At 36.7% G+C, this 26,728-nt stretch overlaps 1 protein-coding gene across 2 annotated transcripts in view; it reads left to right on the forward strand.

Moving 5' to 3' along the window:
• GPC6 (glypican 6) overlaps positions 1-26,728 on the forward strand; it is a 1,087,352-nt gene that overhangs the window by 298,508 nt on the left and 762,116 nt on the right. The gene's annotated exons all lie outside the window — the stretch shown is intronic.

The following is a 26,728-nucleotide window of genomic DNA, read 5'->3' on the forward strand; positions in this document are numbered from 1 at the left end:
GGAAAACCCTGAAAGGAATTACAGTGTGTACTGGTTAATTGCTTATATGGCAGCATTTTAACAAGAAGCTTCCTCAGGGATAAAGGAATATATATCCTTTGAATTAACAAATTTAAACTTCTCATTCAACTCTTTGCCTTTTCCAATAACTGACAGTATCTTGAGCTTGACTTTGCTAGGAAGTGTGTGTTTTCTTGATTTTTAAGGACATCACTACTCGCGTGGGCTTTGAAAAGTATATTGATGTTTTCTTTTATCTGGGGACTCTGAGAATATTTACGAGTATAGGCTCATTAAAAACACATCTAGTCAGTGTGGTTGCTTCAGTGATTTAGGAGAGAAGAGGGAAAAACAGTGAGGGTGAATCACCTTCAAAAGATAGATGCCCTCATGGCTGAACTAGGACCAGAGGTGACAGTAAGCAGACCTCCTACCAGACATAAGGCAGTGCTATCTGCATTTAAGAGATCAGAAAGATGGAGAGCCAGAGATGTGCTGTAGAATTTTTACCTCTCCTCGCAATAAATGAACTGCGTTGCCACTGATCCTGATAGCTGCAAGGGCAGTTACTGCCTGAATATTATTCAGTAGCTTATGCGAGATATGTTGGTAGGTCTTATTTTCTCAGAGTTAAGTCCTCAAACCATATGTTAATTAAACATCTTGTATATTGTCAATATGCCTTACAGAAACTTAGCAATGAGTTTCTTCTCTATTAAAAGTGGTAATACTCCACTGGTGCATTTCTGGGAAGCATTTAAGTCATCACATTTGTGGAACCCCCTCCTTCATACCAGAGATGCATATGTAAGATGACTCGAACCGAATGAATAAGCTAGTTGTCACGGTGATGATAGTCTTGTTAACAGATAACTACAGTAACAACACCATCTGTGCTATAGTAAACACATAAGCAGTACTCTGGAAGCAAGGAAGATGGAGTGACCACCTTTATTGGTTTGGTCAAAAGAGTTCTTAGCAGAGCTGATGGATTCTATTGAATTTTAGCAGAGGGACAGGAATTTACTAGATGAAGAAGGAGGGAATGGTTATGCTAAGCAGAGGAAAGGGGAGAAAGTATTCAATGTTTTAAAATATATTTGACCCCCATGACTTTTTGTGAGAAATAAAATAATCTAATTAGACTATTGTTCTATAGGAGAATAAAGGTGAAAATATTGGACTATATAAACCCTGAGATTTCTTCCAGCTCTAAACATTTCATGATTCTACATGATTCTATTGTATCATAAACACTGGAGTTCAATTTTTCACCTAAAACTGTCTGATCTGATTCATTTTCACCAAGAACACATGTGGGAACACTTCAGCCTCCATCACTTGGTTACTTTGAAGGGAGACTATAGGGTCTAATAATTGCAATTACGTTTTCCTTTAATGCTATTTTGATATGTATTGTATACTCAGACTGGAAAATTCTTGAGGCGTTGCTGCATCGAAAGGCATGACTTTCTTACACTTCTTTTAGATTAGAGATTTATGTTCCAGCACATTTCTTTTGAGGTGAACTTGAAATACCAGTGAAGTCCTACCCTGTTCGTTGTCAGAAGAAAACTGTCATTTTAGGTTGGTCAACAGTTATTTTATTTAGAAGCACAGGAATTAGGCTATTTAGATGTCATTAAAGGCATTCTATAAAACTTGGTAGTTCAGCTTTCTTGGAGGCTCACCATGGTCAGATATTCTAAGACCCACTGCTCCTTTAACAGCCAAGAAAAGATGGCCCAACAACAGACAGAGCTCATAGGATTCCCCCACAGGGAGCTAAGAATATTGATGAAGAAACCAGTAAACAATACAAATGCCTCCATAGTGCTATTTATATCTGGTATGTTTTAGTTCATCAATAGTAGAACGGACATTAGAAACTTTCTATGAGCAAAAGGGACTTAAATAAGAAGACAGGACCATTTGAAGACATCTTTCAGAATTGGATCTTATAAACTCAAAGGATTCAGAGCTTCTCTCCAAAGGGGTAGTAGTTACCTGCACTGATAATCTAATAGGCTGTGCACAATTTTCATTCCACTTTTAGAAGTACTCATTGTGCCTTTTTGTAACCATTTGATTAACATGACCCTTATTAACTAGGAAAAGACAATATCTTTCTTTATAAGTATTGAGATTGGTCATGAGCTTCACTCAGCAATCACTTGATAGTGATTATTGTGGAGTAGTGAACAAATCTCTCTCTGGAGATGTTGAATTCAAGAGCAGTGGATGGTGGGGTAGAAGGGAAAGGAAGGGCGGAATCCATGAGACCCTATGTTCCACACAAGTGCCATGAGGTGTAAAGTAGAGAGGGATTTGAAAGAAGACAATTACTAGGGGCTGGAACCATGGAAGCTAAAGCAGTGAGTAAAATAGAGGAGCTCAAAAGTTGAGAGGTATCTGTTACTGAGATGAGAATCTGTGTGAAATCATAAACATCCTTACAACAAATCTCTGCAATTTAATGTAACCTGAGGGTGTCTCCATCTTGCATTCTAAAGAGGGTCACCCGTTCATGTTCAATAACATACTATTTTTCTTAAAAATATTGATTTCGTTGTTATTTCTAAAAACAAACATTTCTACTCCTTCATTAACTGATTACTGTCACTTTTGGACTGAAATTGGCTTGCACGTACGTTTCAATGTCTTTTCTTTTTTAATTTGAATTCAGGTCCTGTTTATCCCAGACTAGTTTCTAGAGGTAACTGCTCGATTTAAAACTTGGCTGGATAAAGAAAAGACCTCATGCCAGGTCTGCCTCTAATCCTGATGCACGTTTATAGAGCATACTTGAGCACCTGAGAGATGCTCTGAGGAGAGCCTCAGGCAAGGAGAGCCTCAGGCAAGACTTTTCCCTAAGATCCCAAAGTTAGCTTTGTTTTAAATACTTTTGATCCCTTCATTTACACACAATGGATTTGGAATCCACCATAATTGTAGATGTGAACATTGTATCATGACTCTCTATTGCTAAAGATAAATAAGATGGTAATTAAGTGTGAGATCATTAATGAAATAGAACATTAGTCAACATTAACAAAGAGGGTGAAGACACTCTAGAAGAAAGAGCATCAGCTTTGATTTGTAAATCACTTAGCTCTAGCGCTTATTTGGCTTATGGCTCCAAGAAGTCATTGAACGTCTCTGAGCCTCAATTTCCACATTTGTTATATTGGGTTAATGATAATACAGATAAATCAATTCATGTTTATGATATTAAATAAAGGCTCTTTATCCTTTCCCATTCTTGAACTAAGTATTGAGAAGTCATGAGATTGAACTTAAAGGAAAAGACAGAAATCCTCTCCTTCACTATAATCTCTGCTACTCAAAGCATGGAGAGCAAGCGTTGGCAATGACTAAGAGCTACTGAACACCACATTACCCACGGTTGTAAGTCTTTATACTCGGATTAAGGAACATGCTTCCCTGGGATCACCGAGTAATTTCCATAACTTAGCGGAATTATAAATTAAAGGCAAGCATTCAGTGCTTTCCTAACTCTGGTATAAAATTTAACTCACTGATAACAAGAAGAAGAAAGTGAGGAGAAATCTGTTTTCTTAGTTATGTATTACAATCTTTGCACATTTTTTGAGCATGACAAGAAAATCTGGGATGGTGAAGTTTCAAATATATTATAAGAAATATCTCTTATTCAGACTTTGTATGAAAATGAACATATCTTAAGTCCCAGTGTTTGAATTAGCTTTAAAATATGAAACATCTGTATATTCATTGGACATAATAAGGGCTTCAAGTGATATTAATTGAATTAGTTATTGCGTATTGTTGATGTCTTGGCTGTCTCTAAAAGGGTTATTTCCTTAAACATATCACTTTATTTAATGTCACTGAATATGTTGATGGGGCTGTTCAAATGTCACATAACTGCCAGAGTCCTAGGAGAAAGCTAGCTTTCCGTGCATATTTAAGTTTCTAGTGCACTGCAAATCATCAAAAAGGAAAATCTTGCCATTAAACCATATCATCCTGGACTCTCTTACCTTGAAAAGAAGGACTGTCAAGTACAATATGAGACATAAATATCTATTTTAGAGTGTATTCTATATTAATTGACCTAATTAGGGTTGATGGTATATAAGTGAAATCTGCCATTCTTGATTGTGGAGGGTTGAATTTTAATTACACTATCATTACATAATTATCATCAGTAACCACTAGTGAGTACCTGCTATGCATTAGGTAAATTTGCTTTTTGTCAGTACATGGAGAGACCCTCATGTTACAGCAGAGATTTTTCTGTATTATGCAGTTACTATGTTGACTTACAAAATGCAGTTGTAATGGCTGTACCATTTGGTATCATATAAATAGTCATTTATGTGGAGATGTATGACAGGTGTGGGAGCAGAGGGAGAATATTCTAGGCACTAAGCACTGTTTAGGAAAGTAACTTTTCTCTGTGTAGCTTTGTGGAGTAGATGAAGTAGAAACAGAAGTGAATGCATGGATATTACAGGGAGTAAGGTTTATACACGTTAACAAAGAAGATTTTCCCATTTAGCACTGCCTCTTGGAATTGTGAATTTGCCAGTGCTAGACACGATTACAAAGAAACTCAATTTTTTTTTTCCTTTCAGGTATGTTGTAAAGCAGTAGTTTTCAAATTATTTGCAATAGGAAACAATCCTTTCAAACGGAACATTACACAAAAGCCCAATACATAAAGCAGAGAGAAACAAGAGGCCATAAGTATAAATGTATTTTATAATTAAAATGAATGATAATTACTTATTCATAAGTCAGTTGTTGGCTTGATGAGAGTCCTGATGTTGGTCTCCAGTATGTTAAAATACGGGGCTTGATATCTTTCTCTGTGTTTAGCATTTGTTTCATTGCAGACTTTTATTTAAAATTGTGAAATATGAATCAAGCATTTGAATCATCTATGAAGCCCTGTAATATAGTTTTAATGTCAGCATTGGAGAGAAGAATCCTGCCCTGTATTGTGTGGGAGAGTGAAGCGGGAGACATGATTTACCTCTAATGTGTGTGAGGAGTGCCTAATGACTGAAAAGAAGCCTTAAGATCTTTCTGGGGTGATTATATATGGGTGAGATTATCTATCTCTCTGTGTAGTTATGATTATGGTTGTGGTTATATAGTTGTCAGATAAGATTTTAAAAATTTTACTTTATGTAAATTTTAATGCAGTAAAATATGCAAAAGCCCTTTCTCTTTCAAGAGTATAATGATATGCTTTTATGATGGTTGTCCAGCTCAACACTAAAAATTGCTGTTCTAGAGTTTAGCTCATCACTGCCTCGTTTCTCCAACGTCCTCCTCCCAAGCTCAGCTCTTCCCACTGCGCGTGCGTGTGTGTGCGCGCGCGCGTACACACACACACACACACACACACACTTCTTATTGCTGCCCCAATTTGAGAGCTCTAATTCTACTGATTAGCTATCCATACATGAGAATTAAATTTAGAATGTTTTGATCCCTGGTAAATTTGCATGGAGGGAAATCTTGTTTTCATTATCTGAGTTGAAATTGGTTCACTTAAGACTTTAATATACCAGAAAATCGATATTAAGAATTTGTTTTGTATAATTTTATGCCTCTTACAAATTTATAATTTTCCAGAAATCCATTGACTTTCCAATGAATGTTTCAAGATGTGATATTGTAGTTGGTATTCAAATCTGCATTGAGGAAATAAGCATGTAGGACAGCATTTAGCGATTTAGAGTTTTTAAAAAGGACTTAAATTGATTCTTTTTAATCTAAAGGAAGTGTTACAAAATTTGGCTTATTGATCAAATCATTGTTTTTTAAGTTAAACTCATTCGGCAGCATAAAATTTGAGGCTTATATGATAATCTTTCATCAATATTTTTTTCTCTACCTTTGCATACATTAGATATTTTCTTTACATTTCGGTTAGAGATGGGAACGAAGATTTTGGGTGATAACTTCTGTTGAGCCAACCAGCAGATGAGCCCTTTTATTTACAAATTAAACTACAGAAAATTATTGATTCATTGGTCTCACCTTTATATACTTTAAAAATATATATATGATATGATTTTTTTTTATGATCTAGTTTTACTTTCGTTATAACTGTACAAAGTTGACATACCACTGTCGTTTGGAAATCAGGATAGTTGAAACTTCAAGCTAGAACTGGGCCAAAAACCTTAATCACAATCCATATCTAGGGCTCTTTCACTGGTTCACAACTGCCCCAGATATTTGCTGTTGTTCATCATGAATGTGGTCCAGGTTCGATTAAAAGAGGCTGAAGAGATAGCTGTAGACTTTCAAGAAGTCCCTCAAGGGGTTTTCTGTATACTCTCAAGGGATTTGGATGGGGGCTTGATGACTCTTATGCATTTGTAGTGCTTTTTCTGACTTGTAGAGGGCTGCTTAACTCATGATTTGGAACGATTATGGATGTGCTCTTCCACATCAGAAATCTGGGAGACTCTAGGAGAAAAAAACAACAAACAAACAAACAAAAATACCAAATGAGAACTTGGGAATGACATTTACTAGAGGTTCTCAAATTGTGGTTCCAGAATCATCAGCAACAGCATCACTAGGTAACTTGTTAGAAATGCCAGTTCTTGGGCCCCACCCCAGACCTACTAAATTAGAGACTCTGGAGGTAAGTCCCAGCAATCTGTGATTCAACACACCCTCCTGATGCTATTCATGCAGGTGACAGTTTGAGAACCACTGCTGTATGTTCTTAAGCTTCAAACACTATTTAGAAACTATTATTTCATAGAGAAATAAAAAGTGTAGAAAGGTATAAATTCTAAGAGATAGTAATTCTAATTGGTTTGTGAAGATTAGTTGAATAGATATCTTTTGTACTTGGTCTTTCAGAAGGAACCTTTAGATCTCAATAAAAGCTTTGTTAAGCCAGAGCTTTTTATTTTCAAAACAGTTTGCTCTGTGCTCAACTATGAGACCTCAAAAAAGTGTTTTGTTCTTGCTTTTATGTTAAATTCCTTATATCTCATGACTACAGAGGGAAGACTAAATTGTGCATAGAACCTTATAAAAGAAAGTTCACAATGTTATGGAGATGGCAGGTCAATTAAGATGAAATTGTCCTGGGTCCATCAGGTCAAAGTCAGCCATTACCTGAGGTGGTGGAGAAGGCAGGGGAAAAGGTTGGGGGTATTTCAAGTCGTAACAGAAAAACTATTCAATGAAGTCAGTAGGTATTTCTTGAATGCATATTATATGCCATTGAAGTTTCTAGGCACTTCAGATATTTATCAGTAAATAATAAAAGATTACAACTCTGGTAAGTTATACTATATTCAGGGAGACAGATGGTATGTAATAAACATTGTAAACAAGTAAATTATAAAATATTGATATATTGGAAATTGATGGTGTTGTGGAAGAAATTTTAAGAAGACCCCATTAAAGGGAATATGGTGGGGCAATTCCAACTAGACACGTTATGGATAATGTGTTAGGTTATATGAGATAGGCCCTCGTTTGATAGAATAGATTTATCCAGCAATTTTTAGCAATGAATGAACTTGTGAGGGTGCAGTGGCTCTCCACTTACCAGTACACCCTGAACCTGACAAATCTATTGGAATTGAACATCTGGAAACGTGTAAAAAGGAAACCCAAATTTAATATTTCTTTTAATGGGAATCAAGCTGTTACAAAGAAGGAATTTTCAAAACCAACCAAACAAGCAATAACAATAAAATAACCCCAAGAAACCTTGCACATGGATGAAATGAGAGAATTAACAGTTAGCAACTGGGTTAAATTGAGCAGCCTAGACCTAGTTCATTAACAGAGTTCAGAGCCAGGTGCCTCCTTTGTGTGACTCCTGGCTACTGCTGCAGAAGGTGGCTGTGTTTTAATAGGAACCTCCTTCTCTCAACAAGTCTACATAAACTGATGGATGCTAAAAGGTAACTCTCAAAAAAAAGAATTCCATTCTCTGCCATTTCCCCCTTGATCTGCTCATTCCTCTCTACCGCTTACTGTAGGAATTAAACTTTATATACTGATACGTAATCCATTGTTCTTTATATTGTGAATATCATTCTCTACCAGGATTGAGTTCAAGAGCATGGATCCCCATGGTGTGTCTTGTTAAGAAATGGGTAATAATGCAACAATTGCCAAGAATACTGTTTTTATGAGAGATGTTTTTAATAGCACACATTCGCGTATCATGTGAACTTTTGTGTGGACATCTTGTAAAGATTGAAGTCTAATTTGCTTTGTTGAAGTCTAATTTGCATACAGTTATAGGTTGAATTATGTCCCCCAAAATGATATTGAAGTTCCAACCTCCAGTTCCTCAGAATGTGACTTTAATTGGCAACATGGTTGTTGCAGATGTAATTAGTTAAGATGAGGGTGTACTGGAGTAGTGTGGTCCTTAATTCAATATGATTGGTATTATTATAAGGAAAGATAGAGGCACACAGGGAAAAGGTGGTCATGTGACAAAGGAAGCAGAGATTAGAGAATGAATCTACAAGCAAGGGTTTCCAAGGATTGCCAGCAAACCCCAGAAGCTAGGACAAGGCATGGAAGGATGATCCCTTAAAGATTTCAGAAGGAACAGAGCCCTACTCACACCTTGATTTCAGACTTTAGCCCCCAAACTGTGAGACCATAAATGTCTATTGTTTTAAGCCACCCAGTCTGTGGTACTTTGTTATGGCAGCCCTAGAAAACTAATACACATGCTATAAACTTCAACAGTTTTAAGTACATAATTCAATGATTTTTAGTAATTTACAGAGTTGTGCAGCCATTACCACAATGCAGTTTTAGAACTCTTCCATCACCCCCAAAACATTCCTCCTGTTGGTTTGCAGTCAGTTCCTGTTCCTCTTTGCCCTGAGCCCCAGTCAACTGCTAATCTGTTTTCTGTCCCCGTAGATTTGCCTTTTATGAATTTTTCATATAAATGAAACCATAAAACATAGAGTTATTTGCTTCTGGTTTCTTTCAATTAGCATACTGTTTTGCGGGGGGTTCATCCATGTGGTACAGTTTTAATGTTTAACATCAAATTAATTTTCCCCAAAGGCTATCCACATGTGATGACAAACCCTGGGAAGTGCTGAATATATTTTTTGGCCAATAAGGAAGTGCTGAAAGGAGCCATGAGTTGTCTGTTATGACAGGCCTTAAAATGCTGTTGATGGGATATCTAAGGGGATGTTATTCCAGGCCTTTATTTAATTCAGTGGTTCTCAAACTTGAATACATATCAGAATCACCTCTAGGATTGGTTAAAATGCAGAGTGCCGGGCCTCAACCCTAGAGTTTCTGATTCAGTAGGCCTCTGCTGGGGGCCTTGAAATTTTACACCCTTAACAAGGTCCCAGATACTGCTGCTGGTCCTTGGACCATCCTTTGAGAATGACAGCTTTAACCAAAAGCCACATCTGGTAGTGTTAAGACGCCTTTGTTTTTCTTCTGCATCATGCTTCTTCTCAGTGTCTCATAAGAAGTAGGAAGATTACTGTTTCTTAACCTAGAGTCGCCTTTAGTCCAAGTACATCTTTGAAAGCTGCATTTAAGTTTTGATAACTATCATCCATGCCTTCTGTGGAATATTACATCTCCTGAGAGCTTTTGATTTACAGGATAAAATTTAAAAATCGATCAGCTTAATGTTATCTCTGTGCTGCATGCCTTCTTGAGATCCTAGTCACTTGCCATATTTTAAGGAAGTCTCAGATCCATAAAGCTGCTGAGAATTGCCAGCAATTTTTTTCTTTTTTCACCCACCAAGCTAGATTGAGACCCAGTTGCTTAAGTGTGCGCAGATTGGTCGAAGTCTTCTCTGCATCGGTAATACAAAACACTTTCTTGAAATCATCGACTCGTCATTAACTTAGCTTTGCTTGAATGTGTTTTTATCTCCTTTATTTCTGGCCTGATTGAAAGAACCACCTGAACTGCATTGTCTCTTCTATTTACTGTGTTGTGTACTCATAGCTGCTCATGTAGATTTATTGTTATAGTAAGAGTAAATACTTAATATTAATTTAAAACATTTTACTGTCAAAGCAGATCATTTGTTCAGTAACAGATCCAAGTTTTGTGAGGTCTGAAGCTTATGTAAAAGGAGAGGGAGGGTGTCCCGTTTTAATTAAAAGAACACAAAATTATTTTATATTTTATAAGAAAACATACAATTACGTATTACGTGGGTACCTAGGATGAATACAGTAATAATAACAAATCAAAGAAAAATGAAAGATCACACAATCTGGAGAAATTACTTTTATTTATTAACGGCCTAACACACCTGTGGGTTTTTTTGTCTTTGCACTTTGGAGCTGATTACTCTTTGATGGTATCTTCTATGACATGGGTTTTGTAACATTTTTATACAGAGACTGGAAAGTAAATATTATCTTTTCTCTAGCATGGTTGATTGAAATTTGTCTTTTATTACAATAGTTCAGAAGAGTTTCTTTCAGCTTCAAATCTGATTATTGACAAGGTAATGCTAGGACGCAGTCCATCCGGGTACAATAAAACATGCAACTTCATCCAACTACATTCACGTCTTTTAATAGTACCGATACACATTTAAGCCTTACAAAAACATGTTTATATCAATTTAATTTCATATTATTTGTATAAAGAAAGAAAAGATGTATGGTACATTTATCATTGTATATATTGTGTTATTGATTATATTCTAGATAGGTGAGAACTTCTTTGATTAGACTTCATTAAAAACAAAATCCTCCACTTATACTTTTATACTATATATTTATCTCATGATTGGATACATTTTCTACAGATGAACTTTAACTTCATGCATTCGAATCACTTTTATTCCTTCCTCAGCTACCCATAAACTTCTGTTGCTGGGCACTGCCGGACATGTTTGTGGTGAAATGATCTCTAGCCTGGCACCTTTCACATGAAAAGTTGAGTGGGCTAGGAGTAATCTAGGTTGCTGTTACTACACTAGTAATAACTCAACTTTATGCAGAAGTTATGGGCGCTATAGAAATAGACCTTATTGAACCCAAATTACAAGTATTCCCAAGCCAGCTCTCTCTTACATTCCAAACATGCCCATAGGCTCTCTAAGATTACTTGACACAAAGGGGAACATCTGATCTAACCGCAGATCATCACTCCCACTTTTGGAAATTTTACAAGAACACACAGCTATGTGATTATATTGCTGTGACTCTTCCGAGGTTTGGGGGCAAAACCCAGGCCAGTGAGGTGAAGGCTTAAGTACATTGACTTCATGGGAAGTCTGTCTCTACGTTTGCTATAAAATATAGCTCAGGAATATGATGGAGAACCAAAAAAAGAAAAGAAAAAGAAAGATGAAAATTTTTCAGGTGGGATAAATGATACACCTAAGCTGAAAGAAGAAGGTTAATTTTTGTTTCTTTTATAAAGACCAGGTCCTGACTAGACCTGAAATTACAGTCAGACATATATGGTTTTGTGCGATTTGTTCTTTTTTTCTGGTCTGTTTCTTGAGTATGATTGGAAGGGAAAGGATGAGAAAAGAGACTTGATTAAGACCCTTGAAGCCTACAGTTGTTTCATATGATTTTAACAGGGAGTTTAAAATTCTTGAAATCTTACGTGTTAGTCAGCTCAGGCTGCCATGATAAAATACCATAGACTGAGTGGCGTAAGAAATAGAAATTTATTTTTTCTCAGCTCTGGAAGCTGGAAAGTCCAAAGACTCTCTTCCTGGTTTGTAGATGGCTGCCTTTTCTATGTCCTCACATGGTGGAGAGAGAAAATTTTCTCTCTCTCTCTTTCTCTTCTTATGAGGCCACAGTCCTATAACTCTATCACCTCTTTTAACCTTCATTACCTCCCAAAGGCCTCATCTCCAAAAACCATCACATTAAGGGTTCAAGATACAATGTGAGTTTTGAGGGGATACATTCAGTTCATAGCAGCTTATGAGATGAGATATGGCATGATTAATATGGTGAGTTAGAAAGACGATATCCATCTTTCTTAGTAATAGGTTGAAAGTAAATTTTGGAACCCCTAACTGTCTGACAATTCTGCTCCCTTATATACTTTCCATTTTTTCATTGTCTATAACCCACTAAAAAGATTTGCCCCCAAATACATTTTTTAAGTGCCCCTTCTTTTATAGTCCCTTTTTCAGGGACTACACACACACACACACACACACACACACACACACACACAATTGAATACTACTAAGCCATAAAAAAGAACAAAAATTTGCCATTTGCAGCAACATGGATGGGCTTGGAGGGCATTATTCTAAGTGAAGTAAGTCAGACAGAGAAAGACAAACACTGTATGATATAACTTATATGTGGAATCTAAAAAAAGACAGCAAACTAATGTATATAACAAAAAAGAAGCAGACACAGATATAGAGAACAAACCAGTGGTTACCAGTGGGGAGGGGAAATATATGAGTGAAAAAAGACTGATTATGGGAATATATGAAATCATGTGTGTGAAACTTTTGAAATTGTAAAGCACTATAGAGTTTAAAGACTCTTTCATTCAAGAAAATGTAGAAAAATAAAATAAAACTGAACACAGGCATGTCTTATGACTAAACAATTTCATTTCTAAGTATATACCCAATAGAAAGGTGTACATATGTGTCCTAAAGGATGTGCACATTGAAAGTTCATGACAGCACTATTCAGAATAGCCCAAAGTAAACTGTGGTGTAGACGCAAGGATGTGTTGTGCAAAATGGGAAATACAGCCAATATTTTGTAATAACTGCACATGGAAAGTAACCTTTAAAAATTGTATAAAAATTTAAAGATTAAAGTGAATAAATAAATTAAAGTGCCCCTGTTAGACTATCTAAATATTTAAGGTGATCTAACAGTTAAAATTTTACCTTGCTTACTTTTCATTTCTTAAATATTATATGGCCAAGAAATTTTTTTTAAAAAAATGTCTCAGGTGTATTTTCCAATCAGAAAGAGCACATGTGCCCTCCTGAATATTATATTATGCACATGGCAGGAATCACACTATTGTCGTTATCTGTCTTTTTTAAAAAAACCTTTTATTCATTTTACAGGTCCTTATTCAGCACCTATTATATGCCAGGTGTTGTGGATTCATCTGTGAGCAAAACACACATTCTTAGCTTTGTGGAGCTATACATTCTAGTATATTTCTTTATGAAAACAAACAAAATATTGTCATTTTATTCTTGGTTAGCTAGCGTTTATCTGTTGTTAAAATTAATTTAGCCTTGGATTGAAGCTTTTCATTTATACAGGCATGCCTCAGAGATATTGCAGGTTTGGTTTCAGACCACCACGATAAAGAGAATATCACAAGAAAGTGAATTTTTTGGTTTCTCAGTGCATTTAAAAGTTATGTTTACACTATAACGTAGTCTATTCAGTGTGCAATGCCGTATGTCTTTAAAAAGTACCTATCGTAATTTAAAATACTTTTCTGTTAAAAATGCTAACCATCAACTGAGCCTTCAGTGAGTCGTAACCTTTTTGCTGATGGGGGGTCTTGCTTCAGTGTTGATGACTGCTGACTGATCTGGGTGCTGGTTGCTGATGGTTGGGATGGGTGTGGCAATTTCTTAAAATAAGGCAACAATGACGTTTTCCCCATCCATTGACTCTTCCTTTCCTGAACAATTTCTCTATAGCACGCATTGCTGTTGGATAGCATTTTACCCACAGTAGAACTTCTTTCAAAATGGAGTCAATCCTCTCAAACCCTGCTGCTGCTTTATCAACTAAGTTTATGTCATATTCTAAATCCTTTTTTGTCATTTCAACAATCTTCACGGCATCTTCACCAGGAGTAAAGTCCAGCTCAAGAAACCACTTTCTTTGCTCATCTATAAGAAGCAACTCCTCGTCTGTGAAAGTCTTTTTCACAATATTATAGAAATTCAGTCCCCTCTTCAGGCTCCACTTCTAATTCTAGTTCTCTTGCTACTTCCACCACATCTGCAGTTACTTCCTCCCTGGAGTCTTGAACCCCTCAAAGTCATCCATGAAGGTTAGAATCAACTTCTTTCAAACTCCTTTTAATGTCCATATTTTGACCTCTTCCTGTGAACCATAAATGTTCTTAATGGTATCGAGAATGGTGAATCCTTTCCAGAAGGTTTTCAATTATCTTTTCCCACATCCATCAGAAAAATCACTGTCTGTGGCAGCTATAGCCTTAGGAAGTGTATTTCTTAAATAATAAGACTTGAAAGTAGAAATTATTCCTTGATCCATGGGCTGTAGAATGGATGTTTTGTTAGCATGCATGAAAACAACATTAATGTCATTGTACATCTCCATCCGAGCTCTTGGGTGAGCAGGTGCGTTTTCAGTGAGTGGTAAGATTTTGAAAGGAATCTTTTTATCTGAGCAGTAGGTCTCAATAGTGGGTGGGCTTAAAATATTCAGTAAACTATGCTGTAAACAAATGTACTGTCATGGCTTTCTTGTTCCATTTATAGGGCACAGTTAGGGTAGATTGAGCATAATTCTTAAGGGCTGTAGGACTTTCAAAATGGTAAATAAGCAGTAGCTTCAACTTAAAGTCACCAGTTGTATTAGCTCCTAGCAAGAGAGTCTGTCCTTTGAAGCTTTGAAGCTTTGAAGTTACTGACTTCTCCTCTCTAGCTATGAAAGTCCTTGATGGCATCTTCTTCCAATAGAAGGCTTTTTCCCACCTACATTGAAACTCTGTTGTTTAGCATACCTACCTTCATTAATTAGCTTAGCTAGATCTTCTGGATAACTTGCTTTAGCTTCTACATCAGCACTTGCTGCTTTACCTTGTACTTTAATGTTATGGAGATGACTTCTTTCCTTAAACTTAATGAACCAACCTCTGCTAGCTTCAAACTTTTCTTCTGTTGCTTTCTCACTTCTCTCAGCTTTCACAGACTTAAAGAGAGCTAGGGCCTTGCTCTGGATTAGGCTTTGGCTTAAGGTAATGTGCTGGTTTTATCACTAAAACTGCATATCAGCAATAAGGCTGTTTTGCTTTATCATTCTTGTGTTCACTGGAGTAGCACTTTTAACTTCCTTCAAGAACTTTTCCTTTGCATCCACAACTTGGCTGTTTGTCACAAGAGGCCTAGCTTTGGACCTGTATTGGCTTTCACATGCCTTTCTCACTAAGCTTAATCATTTCTGTCTTTTGGTACAAAGTGAGAGACATGTGAGTCCTTTCACTTGAAGGCTTAGAGGTCATTGCAGGGTTATTAATTGGCTTAATTTCAGTATTGTTGTGTCTTCAGGGAATAGGGAGCCCCAAGGGGAGGGAGAAAGATGGAGGAATAGCTGGTTGGTTGAACAGTCAGAACACACACAGCATTTATCGATTAAGTTTGCCATCTTATAGGGGTGCAGTTTGTGGCACCGCCGAACAATTATAATAGTGACATCAAAGCTCACTGATCACAGATAGCAATAACGAAGATAGTAATAATGTAAAAGTTTTAAATATTGGGAGAATTACCAAAATGTGACACAGAGACAAGAAGTGAGTAAATGCTTTTGGAGAAATGGTGCTGATAGACTTACTTGCTGGACGCAAGATTGCCACAAACCTTCAATATGTAAAAAACGCAATATCAGTGAAGCGCAGTAAAACGAGGTATACCTGTAATTAAATGTAAGTCATATTTTTGCTCCTGTTTCTGGTAAAGTTAGAGTGGCTTTAAGTTGCAACAACAATCTACATTTAAATAGAAATCATTCCAGCCAGCATCAATGGCATAGCATGAAAATAACATTTTTAGAAAGGGTATTGTTCTGAATATATAACATACTATATAATCAAATGTAAACTTGTCTTAGATGTTTATATCACTTATAGAAGTAAGAGGATTTGTCACATTAACAGTGTTGAGGATTTTGAATTAGAAAAATTAGCAATCTTGAGCCATTTCAATTGCTTTTTAAAGATTTAATTTCTAAAAGACATATTTTGCAAGATACTGAAGGTCACATGGTGTAGTAATGAGACTGATTCCCAAGTCCATACACCGAGTCATGCTTCATACTGATATCAGTATTCAGGGTCTTTGTTTCACAAAAGCAGAGTGTGCAACATCGGGACACACTGGGAATCCTCCCATCTCCCCTGAACACTTTTCTCTCCTTGTATTGCTAGTGCTATACCTTTCAACAGTTAAGGACATTGAGATCAGAAAAGCATTCCTTCCTTAAGTTTCATTCTTAATTAAGTGGCAAAGTCAGAATTAGCACAAATAATTTTACTGGCAAAAGCAATTTAATGCTTAATAAAAAAGAAAATGTAGATGGTAAGGCAGAAATAAAGAAAATAGTTCTATTAAAAATATCTGTCAGGGGCTTCCCTGGTGGCGCAGTGGTTAAGAATCTGCCTGCCAATGCAGGGGACACAGGTTCGAGCCCTGGTCCGGGAAGATCCCACATGCCGTGGAGCAACTAAGCCCGTGCGCCACAACTACTGAGCCTGCGCTCTAGGTCCCGTGAGCCACAACTACTGAGCTTGAGTGCCACAACTACTGAAGCCTGCGCGCCTAGAGCCCATGCTTGACAACAAGAGAAGCCACCGCAATGAGAAGCCTGAGCACCACAAAGAAGAGTAGCCCCCGCTCGCCACAACTAGAGAAAGCCCACGCGCAGCAACAAAGACCCAGCCAAAAATAAATTAATTAATTAAAAAAAAATCTGTCAGGAGAGAGCCATAGTAACTGTGTCCTTAACTTCCTTTGTGCCCTTAGAAGCCTGGGAAAAAGAAAGATGTTGGATTTCACATTTTTTTTTCCTTAGAGGGCAATAGGTATATCAGCTGAGGAGAATTATGACCTCGGTAGAATGTATCATGAATGGAACTGACTTAATAGAGACCACCTTTAGCAATGTTTACAAACCACCAACGGGAGTTCTTACCTAAGATATCGGTGGAAATCAAGGGCTTCATATACATTGGGATTAAAGCAGTTTTTCTGGATGCCCAGACAGAGAGGGTTCAAGTGTGTATAGCTTTCTGGTTATCTGGCGATCAAGAATCAATGATTAGGGCCATACCTTCAAAGGACTTTCATTTTTCTCTTGAGTTTCAAATAATAGAATATAAGTGAAAATCTTTTGCTGATAGTAAAGTGCTATGCAAATGTTAATTACCATTATTTCTCTCAATATGCTGTTTGTATAGGTTGTTTAATTGTTAACTAAAGTTGTCGTAAGACAGGGCAGTCTTTCGATGCTGTAGATTACAAACTAGAAAACAAACAGAGAAACAAACTGTGGGCCCTGGAGCAATGTTTTCCAAATGTTTAGACTTAAGAGATCAACAGAATTCAATTTCAGAATCTGGAAACCGGCATAGAGCTGCCCATTTTTAAAATTTTGTTGAGACAATACATTTTTAAAGAGGGTCCTGTATTCATTATCAACTGCATTGCATAGGAAGGACATCATCTCAGACCTAAGAACAGACCTTTAAATGGAACATATTTAGCTTGATCGAATACTTATCCTGTTTGTCTTTATTTTTCTCGGTTTTCCTGAGGAAGCCAGGGACCTCTTTCGTGAGCTGACAGTACTGGTGTTTGGGAACCTCTGCTATTGGATCAGCTCCTTCACGGTCACGTTTACCTTAGAGCAGAGCTGAGTTTTCTGGTCTTCAGGCGCATGGGGGCTCAGGCTGCTTGTGCCAGAACAGTGCAAACCAGATGTGCTGTCAAGGCTGATGGGTAGCCAGCCCCCAGCCCGCCTTCTCATAGAGGAGGACTCTCCTCTCTGGTGTCTAGATGGGATCATGCCTTTTTGCTCAGAAAGTATCCCTGAATTTGTTCAGACGTTCAAAAATGAACCCAGAGTTCTGCACTGTAAAGCATGGTGAAATTTTAGGGTACTTTTAACACAACGACATGGGTCTCTAACGGATTCACACTTTAACAGATGCTTTACTTTATTGAAAAGTTAGTGGTTACCAGTGGGGAGAAGGGAGGGGGCAGGGGCAAGATAGGGGTAGGGGATTAAGAGGTGCAAACTACTAAGTATAAAATAAATGAGCTATATGGATATATTGTACAGCACAGGGAACATACCCAACATTTTATAAGAACTGTAAATGGGGCATGATCTTTAAAAATTGTGAATCACCATGCTGTATACCTGAACCTTATATAATATTGTAAATCAAGTAGACCTCAATAAATAAATAAATGAATCTGAAGGGTATCCCAGATAATGAAATGAGAAAAATATCTTGGCAAACTGATTAGGTGTGTCCCACTGATGCAGTATTTGTTGCTGGTATTCAGCTGATTTTTAGGACACACAGGTATTAATTTCTAAATAACAAACGAATGCTACTAACTCTGAGCAACAAATTATCTATCATCTCTTCTTCTCCCTCTGGAGACTCGCCCTTCTGTATCTGTTTCCTCTTTACAGGTTCTGAATTTGTTTTAAAAGTAAAACACATTATGGGGGTGTGTGTGTGTTAGTGCGTGCATGTGTGTGTGTGTGAAATAAACCTGCCTGCCTAATGTAGAATGCCTCTTTTCAGCACCGTGAACATTCTTTCAGGAGTTAGAAGCTAAGAGACAAGAGGCTAAAATAAAATACAAGCCAGGTACCTTCTTACATGGCAACCCACGTAGTGAGCAGTTGAGAACTGATATTCTAAACCTGTGCTCACCATGTTGCTGTCTCCCAACCTGTGGGAAGAGAGAAAAAAGCCAGGGAGAGCCTCCCAGTCCTTTGAAAGGTAAAAGGCAGCAGTGGTGTACATCTGTTCAGATTCCACTTGTCCAGATCATGGTCACATGCATTAAGTTGCAGAGAAGTCTGGGAAACGCAGTCGAGCTGGATAGACACGTGCCTGGTTGAAACTCAGAAGTTCTATCGTGAAAAGGGAGGGTGAATATTGGTGCACAACTAATAGTCAGTTACCTTCCTTCCCAAGATTCAAGTGCTTGTTGCCATTGAATATTTTGTGGTGACAACGGCTTCAAAAAATCAAAGATTAAATGGGGTGAGTGAGGGTGGCAGTATTTCTTTTGGGAGATGAGAAATACATTCATTTTTAACGCTTTGATTTTAAATTGGAAATGACGTGGTATACTAAAGCAGCTGTTCTCAGCATCTTCTCCAGGGACTTTTGGAGGTTCCAGAGACCATTATCAGGGGTTCTTCAAGATCAAAGCTATTTTCATGCTAATTATAAGACATCATTTACTCTTTTTCATTCTCCTTTCTCTCAGGAGTATGCAGTGGAGATTTCCAAAGGCTATGTGATATGTGTGAAATCTTTGCTTTGAAGGATAATGGAACGTGTGCTTGTCTATTTATCTGTTTAAACACATCTCAGTTGCAATTTCTTATACATTAAAAAAAATGCTTTCTGGGGTCCCTGATAATTTTTAAGGGTATAAAGAGGTCCTATGACCAAAATTCTTGAAAATTGCTGTTTCGAAGTATAATTGCATTTTATCTTTAGACTTTAAAATCCAACCTTATTCTTTAACAGGTCATTTGATTAAACAAATGAAAAGAAATGTCATGAGAATATTTTTTATCTCAGAGTTTAGCACCTCAACTCTGGGAGAATGTGTTCATGCTGCTAAGAAAACTTTTCTTTTTACTTCACTTTTCAGCTGCATGTTTTTAGTATTTTTAGGGGCGCTCACAATCAAATCATGAACAGAAAATGACAACTGCTTTTCAACTTTTCTCCTCTTAATAAAAAGAAAATCTCCTTTTATCAGTAAGGCTAAAAGTTTATAGAGAAGTTTAAGATATTAATGTTCACTGAATCTTACCTGTTGTGTGTTGTGGAAAAAAAAAAGAACTTTGATATTGTATAATGACAGTTAACTTCAGAATTTTCAAGATTTGCTCCACCTGCCAAAAAGAAGCCATTCAGCCGGACATAAAGAGGTAGTCTTTTCATTTTGACCTTGGATTTCAGTCCATCAGTGGTGTTTTAAATGCTGAAATTACATTGCTAAGTGCTATCTGAGATGTTTGAGAAGAATTGTTCGCACTCTTAGAAACTGCATAATAAAGGAAATTTTGACTTTGGCTTTGATATTTCTAGCATTTCTGTACCTTAATGTTTTTGCTTTCCTTCAATAATTTCTCCTAGAGAGAATTATGAAACCATTGATTAAGAAACACAGATGCATCCATTACTAAGACTTTTGAGAGAACACTTACAAATTATTTTTTTATTTCTCTAAATTAGGGAAAGAAATTAGGACAGGCCCTGGGGAATCAGCGAAGGGTAAATATCACCCAATGCTGTTCATTTTAAAATGAAGAGATGGGTAACAGTATATCATTTGTTCTAGGGAAAAAACCATCTTTGTCTTGCCGCTGCACCAGATTCTTAGAGCAGGAACAATAATATTTCTGTCTTGAGTTTTCCTTATTTCTTCCTCTGTTTCATCTAATTACAGTAATTTCCCAGCTGTAGAAACAAGAACATTTTGAATTTTCCAGGATCTTACCACAGTAAAAGATGAATTTTATAATTTACATATTACACTGAATTTTCTGTACTACACTAGTTACAGCTTCTTTTCATTCATTTACCAGTGCTCAGTATTGGGGATTCTGTGAAGTAGACATGTTAGTGTGAACATTTTATGGTGAGATTTTGGGGCTTCGGACGCATGACATTATTTGGTTTTCATAATATGATCTGTAGATGACATGGTGCACTAGAAACAGATTCAGACTCATGGTCTGTGGACCTGGTTTGTGGTCTGGATCCCTAATAGGAAGCTGAATGTACTTGGATAAGTGATTGAACCTGCTTGTGCCTCAGTTTCTCATCTTTGACTTACTAGATGTACAACTTTGGGCAAATTACTTATTATTATTTTTTAAGAAGATGTTGGGAGTAGGAGTTTATTTATTTATTTATTTATTTTTGCTGTGTTGGGTCTTCGTTTCTGTGCAAGGGCTTTCTCTAGTTGTGGCAAGCGGGGGCCACTCTTCATCGCGGTGCGCGGGCCTCTCACTATCGCGGCCTCTCCTGTTGCGGAGCACAGGCTCCAGACGCGCAGGCTCAGTAGTTGTGGCTCACGGGCCTAGTTGCTCCGTGGCATGTGGGATCTTCCCAGACCAGGGCTTGAACCCGTGTCCCCTGCATCAGCAGGCAGATTCTCAACCACTGCGCCACCAGGGAAGCCCCTGGGCAAATTACTTATGTTCTCTGTGTCTCAGTTTTGTCATCTATAAAACGGGGATAGCATCATTCTTACATCACAGGGCTATTGGAAGGATTATGAGAGTTAATATCTATGCAAATGTATGCATAGAACAATGCCTGGCACATAAGCATTATGAACAGGTCACACACTATTATTATTACCTATATACAGAGTGAGAAGATTTTCTTGATAATATCTGAGACTTCTTCCAGCTCTTTTATTTAATTTAAGGACTAAAAAGACAAGCTCATAGTGCCATATTTTTGTGGAAAATCACTTCAACTGTGGTGTTGGCCTGAAAGCATTTGTTATAGTTCATATTATTCCTTGCCCACAGCCCACCCAGATATCCCAGACTTGCCCTGTGCTCAGGGGCCACCTTCCCCTGCTCCCAGCCCCCAGGAAGCTCCTTGCCTCATAGGGACCCAGGCCTATTATGAAGGACCTGCTTCTCTCTGATTGAAGTCTCTAGTTTATGAGAAGATTTATACACAGAAGCCCACCCAAATTCTGCTCCCTTCCTGGTCCCCTCTTGTTGCCTCAAGCCAGGGTTTCCTTCAGGCTGAAAAGGCTTCCCAGAGGTCCTCCAACCCAGGGTGGGCACTGGCCCAGACTTAGGTGTCCAGACAGAAGGTTTGGGAGCCCACAACGTATTTCCATATTTAAAACTGTCGCAAGGTAACATCAAAGGCTGTCTTCAGAACCTCGTTTACTGCTTAGCTCTCTCCAGAGCCTACAGCCCACCATGCTGTGATGGAGTACATCTTTCCATAAAGGGACTTCTTTCAGCCTCACTCCCCTACTGGGATTTTAGGATCCCTTCCTCTAGGCAAAGAGATAAAAACACAGCAGGTGTTTCTAACAGCCCCAGAAAATTTTAATTCAGAAGTTGAGCCTCCACTCCCAGCCTAGACATTCTTTTGCCATTCTTTTGAGTTATGATACAGAGCCATGTAAGTCTTCTTTGTAAAGGATCTGTGGATTCCAGAAAAGGATCTTTGCTTCAGTCTTGCATAAGAAGAAGCTAATTAAAAATGTTTACTTTTTTTTTTTTAACCAGTACAAACTGCCCTCAAGGGAAAATTTAATTTTCCATCTCCATGCAGAATTTAAAAAATAAGAAGAACTGCTAGCAGCTTTTTTAAAAAAATAATAGCTGTTGAGATTGTCTGTGTGTGTTTGTATTTATTTAGATTTACTTAACATATTTCATTCAAAATTTCGCCCATAGTGGTTAGCTTTTGCGCATGTAAACCTACCTTCCAATCATAGATTTGTGAAGGTTTTTTTTAAAAAAAAATTTAATAGCCAGAAGCCCTCTCTGTGTGTTTCAGGGGAATTGAGCAGGGAAGAGGTATGGTGTGGTGGAGAGAGCATGAGATCATATACCTCGGGAAGACATTAAGATGATATAATTCCCTTAAAAAATGAAGGCCTTTAAAACACTAACTTCTGCCAAGTATTTTCCCCTTCTGTTAACTTCTTATTTTGAAACAATTTGAAATTTACAAAAGAGTTGCAAAAATAGTACATAGAGTTCCTTTATACCCTTCATCTTGATTCCCTGATGGTTAACATTTTATCACATTTCCTTTTCTTCTGAACTTTTTGAGAATAAATTGTAGATATGATGCCCATTATCTTTTTATTTCTCCCTAATATTTTATCAAGAACATTTTTAAACATACAGAAAAATTGGATTTTGCAGTGAAAACTGCTAAACCCACTGACTAAATTCTTCCATTGACATTTTGCTATACTTGTTCCATTACAAATCTCTTATCCATTTAGCTAACCATACATGCATCCATCCACCCATTGATTTTTGAGCAGCTTTACTGTTGTATAATTTACAAACCATAACATTTATCCATCAAATAATTTTAATTCATGGTCAGATCATAGAAAATCTTGGTGTGGTCTGGGAAATTCTAACAAAGCAGCCCATTTCTGGGCATTAGTTACTCTCATTTTGTAAGGAGGCTGATCTCAGGGAGGGACCCAAGCCTATAACCTAGGACCCGCTTCTCTCTGATTGGAGTCTCAGAAAATCACGTCACCTTTTCTGAATCTTAGTTTTTGGAAATACGGAATGAAGTCATTTGACCCTTTGATGAATAAATTTCTTGTGGCTCCAAGATGCTGAAATTCTGAACTATAGGATATAGGATCCCTGGTCCTATTCCTCTGCACAGAGCAGTTCATTACACCTTTTTGTTTGCTTTCAGAATTAATCCTGATGACATCATGTGGAGCAGGTTAGCCTGAACATTTAAGGGGATAAAACTCATATGCCTTAAGGACTCTTTGAGAGCAAATCATTTATCCATCGCATGTGCAGAATTCTTATGTGAAATGGAATCTTGCTGTTACTAATGCATAAGCCTGCTGGTAAATGCTCAGACTGTACCTATTAGCCAGCTGGTGGCTGAATTCTGACTATTGAGCTGCCTAGAATTGGAATAATTAATTTTCCTGCAGAAAGTGCATTGTGTTGTAGCTTTTTGGATTTGTGACGGTACTGTGTAATCACTAGGGAATATATTTAGATTTGCAATTATACTATAGTTAGTAATTTATAGTAAAGAGATAGGAGTTTGCTAAATAGGAGGCGTAGAGCTGTGAGTTTTTCATTAATAGTTTTGTGAGCCTTGTGTAATAATACCCAAGCTGTTAGCTAAGAACTATTAGCTAAATAGTCAGTTTTTGTTCCTGTTATCTAATGAAAGCAGAACTTAACGTGTTTACCTCGAGAGTTTTCCCATTTACTTAAAATATGACTTTATTTTGCATGAGAAGGGAGTGTTACTACCAAAGCTTATATTTTAAAGAAGTGTGATTATGAATAATAGCTTCCTAGATGTATAGTGTTGTGTTTTAAAAATATATTCTAGTAATATTGTTCTTTTTATTGTGCTTGAAGTTTAGAATTCTGTTCTCTATTAAATACTCTATCTTGAATGAAAGAATATATGAATTGACTTTTAAAAAATTATGGGGCTTCCCTGGTGGCGCAGTGGTTGAGAGTCCGCCTGCCGATGCAGGGGACACGGGCTCCTGCCCCGGTCCGGGAAGATCCCACATGCCGCGGAGCGGCTGGGCCCATGAGCCATGGCCGCTGAGCCTGTGCGGCCGGAGCTTGTGCTCCGCAACGGGAGAGGCCACAACAGTGAGAGGCCCGCGTACCGCAAAAAAAAAAAAAAAAAAAAAAAAATATGCATTTTTGGATAAAGATAAGTTTTTTAAAAAGAATATTTTAACTAATACCATACATAATTTTATAAAGAGATATTCATACATGAATATGGGAATCACTCATAGATAAGCTGCAAAATCAGACATGACTAATAGAAATCAAAAATGTTACCAAGATGCCTTTATCTTTAATTCAATATAGGCTTTCTTTAAACTTGGCAACGCTTTAACAAATTTGTGGTTATAATTCTTAAGAGTTGTATAACTTATGTTATTGATTTGTTCATGAAACTCTGTTGCTTACATAATTAAGAATGACTGTTTTAAAAAAGATAGATACCTTGTTTAATACTAATATTATAGGATAAAATATTATATTTATTAATAAATATGGTCTGATTAAGTCAGATCCCCGGGTTAATATGAGGGTCACAGCTGCTCATCATGTAAGAATCTGATATGTTTTAGAATTCAGCTTTTTTTTTAATTTTAGGAAGTTAACTCACTGCCTATAAAATATGTAATAGAACATCCCCAATGAAATCAAGCCAGTATATTAATATTTCTGCATTAAAACATAGGGATATTCCCTCTTTGTGCGATCCATAGACCATAAGTAACTTGCCGTCAGTTTGGAAATTAGTTATTAGCTAACACAGTTTGGATTAATGAACGTGTTTTTGGTTTTCAAAGTTCTTGAATTTTAGAATTACAGATAACAATTGAGGACGTACATTGAAATAACTGATGATTTCATGGTATATTTTTGGCTGAGTTCTGTAGAGCCTCTTCAAAGATGCTATTTAAACTAAGTATGATATTCTATAAACATCAAAAGTTAAATGTAAACTACTTTCAAATCGACAGTTAAAGTAAGCATGTCCCACAGCTTTTGTTCATTAATATATTTGAGTTATTGCCCTGATTTTTTCCTTTCTAAAATTCAGTTCAATTCAAACTATCTGGAATTTCCTGAAAATTTTTTATAAACTCTAGTTATTCATAAGGTGAAAAATAGCAGTATAGTAAATGAGTGTCATTATTATTTAAAATAAATGTTTGCTTCTTTTTTTCCTCTGGAGGATTTTACCTGAGATTATTTTCAACTAAATGTCTATTAAACTAAAGAAATAAACATAGATAGATATATAACAGCTTTGGGACCAGAAATCCATATTTAGTAACTATAAAAAGGAAAAATCTGGCAGTCTTTAACAAATAGAACTGTTGGTTATTTGAAAGCACTTATCTTTCCAAGAGTTGTGATAAACTAGGAACATAAAAATAATCCCTACAAGATTTTTTTTTTTTTTTTTTTTTTGCTGTACGGCTCAGTGGCCATGGCTCACGGGCCCAGCCGCTCCGCGGCATGTGAGATCTTCCCGGACCGGGGCACGAACCTGTGTCCCCTGCATCGGCAGGCGGACTCTCAACCACTGCGCCACCAGGGAAGCCCCCCTACAAGATTTTTATCAAAGAATAATTAAAGTTTAAATACTAAGGTAAAATAGAGTTTTTGAGATGTATTAATTTGAATATAACTCTTTTAAAGGCAGATGAACAGTATGAAAAAGATCATTCTATCTATTGAATTTAGACGAGTGTGACAGCACAGCCTTAGGTTCTGGTCTTTGCCTTTTCAGGAAAAGAAAGAAGGGAATCTTTGAAAAAAGGGACATAAATACCTGTTAAATTGTCTTTGAACACAATTGAAGAAGGACTGTACTTATATCTATCATACTTCAAATCAGAAAGGTTTAAATAGATTTTATTTTCTATCTGTGTGAATAGCGATGCTAATTTGACTATTTTAATTGATGCATATGTCTTGTATATTGTGTATTGTATTATTAATTTATTAAAAATGAAATCAATCTCAAATATGGTAAAAAACGCATACAGAATACTTAGTGTTTGTGGATGGATAATGAATAAGTGTGGCTAAGTGACATTCTGTATAACTCTGGAATCATAAAATCACTATGTAATCTGATTCTTTTATTCCATGCAAAACTAACAATTAAAACTTTACTTATTTTTTGACTGTAAATTATTTGTACTACAGTTGACAGAGAAGATAAACAATTATTAAAATTGAAATTTAGTATAATAGGTATACTTAGGCATTGAATACTCTATAATAATTGTATATAGATACTTATTTCTAGAAACACTGAAATATATGCTGCCAGGTAGAAAATATTCTAATTATTGTATGTGGAGGTGTGTATGTATTCAAATACTCTTAGAATCCCAAATTTCACTCCTTAGTACACCTGCAGGTGTACTTGCATAAGTGTTATTTATTATAGTCATGCTTATAATATCAAAATATATGAA

This window comes from Globicephala melas, chromosome 18 (assembly GCF_963455315.2).
Source record: "Globicephala melas chromosome 18, mGloMel1.2, whole genome shotgun sequence".
NCBI lineage: Eukaryota > Metazoa > Chordata > Mammalia > Artiodactyla > Delphinidae > Globicephala > Globicephala melas.